We start from the raw sequence: 1,534 nt of genomic DNA on the forward strand, positions 1-1,534 counted from the left end.
TCTGCCACTCCCCCTGCTCATTCTCTCCCTCTCTCTCTCCCAAATAAATTTAAAAAGAAAACTTCGGGCCGCACTGTGTGCGGATCAGCACGCGTGAGCCCTGTGCCCCACAGTTTGGGATCGCCTCCGTCTGGCATGTCCCGCGGGAAAGTGCCTGGCTCCCCTGAGGGCTCAGAGCGCCCGGGGCCTGGTGCCCCCTGCCGTCCAGTTGCCCAGGGGCCATGCTCGGCCCCCACAGACCCCAGGGGAGAAGTCAAGTGAGTCGTGGTCCCGACTCAGACCGTGGAGAGAGTTCAAGGTTAACAACAAATCTGTCCATGAGAGATTCTGACCCCAGCCGAGAACTTTGTGTAAAAATGTGTAGATTCAGCTACATAAAAATTATCCTCTTTGTGTCAAAAAGTATAAGATCAGAAGTCAGTCCAAAAACCCAAACATAGAATTACCACCTGATGTAGCAGCAACCCCATTTCTGGCCGAAAGCAGGGGCTGGAGCCGGTGTTTGCACACCCGAATGTGTTCACAGCAGCACGATTCACAACACCCAGAAAGGCCCATGAGCAGATGAAGGACACACACAGCACAGTCCGTCCACACGCTGAACACAAGCCAGTCCTAGAACGGAAGGGACCCTGACACCTGCCACGACGTGGATGGACCCTGACACCTGCCACGACGTGGAGGGACCCCGAGGACACTGGGCTCAGCGAGAGCAGCCAGACCCAGAAGGACACATCCCGCAGGACACCACTCCCAGGAGGTCCCCAGAGGAGTCCCGTCCACACAGACAGAGAGGAGCTGGTGGGAGCCAGGGCTGGGGCAGGGGCTGGGGAGTCCGTGCTTCCTGGGGACAGAGTCTCCGTGTGGGGAGACGGAACGTTCTGGAGACGGAGGGTGGGGGTGGCTGCAGGACGGGGTGAGTGTGCTGCGTGCCACGGAGCTGTGCACTGAAAGTGGTTAAAGTGATAGATTTCATGTTATGTGTATTTTGCCACAAACAGAAAACACACAGCCTTGCCCAGCATCCACCCGAGCCATGGGAAGGCAAGGCCGGCGCGGCCGCGGCTGTGGAGCGGCCCGGCCCCTCAGAGCAGCCGTGGGCGGCGACAGGCTCGGGCCACGCCGGGAGGAGGCCTGGCAGCTCTGCTCCTGGGCCTTCACCCAAGAGCCATCAAACGTGTCCATGGAAGGTCTTGGGAGGAATGTTCAGAGCAGCTTTTCTCATGACACCCCCAAGCTGGGAACATCCCAGGTGCTCACCAACACACGGGGATCCATTCGCGCCCGCAGTCCCACGCAGCGGTAAGGGATCCAGCGACCTGGCGACGCTCCGTGAGCCCCAAGGACACCAGGCGCCACGACGCCGTCCTGCGGGCAGGCCTGGGCACCGGCCACGCGGTCAGGGGCGTGACCCCCAAGGATGTCCACACCCTCCTCCCTGAAGCCTGTGGCTGCGTCGCCTCACGTAGAGTCAGGAATCTCGCAGGTGACATGGAGTTAAATACCTGCAGCTGGCGGGGGGGGGGGGGGGGGG

Source organism: Ursus maritimus, unplaced genomic scaffold (assembly GCF_017311325.1).
Source record: "Ursus maritimus isolate PB19 unplaced genomic scaffold, ASM1731132v1 scaffold_14, whole genome shotgun sequence".
Classification (NCBI taxonomy): Eukaryota; Metazoa; Chordata; class Mammalia; order Carnivora; family Ursidae; genus Ursus; species Ursus maritimus.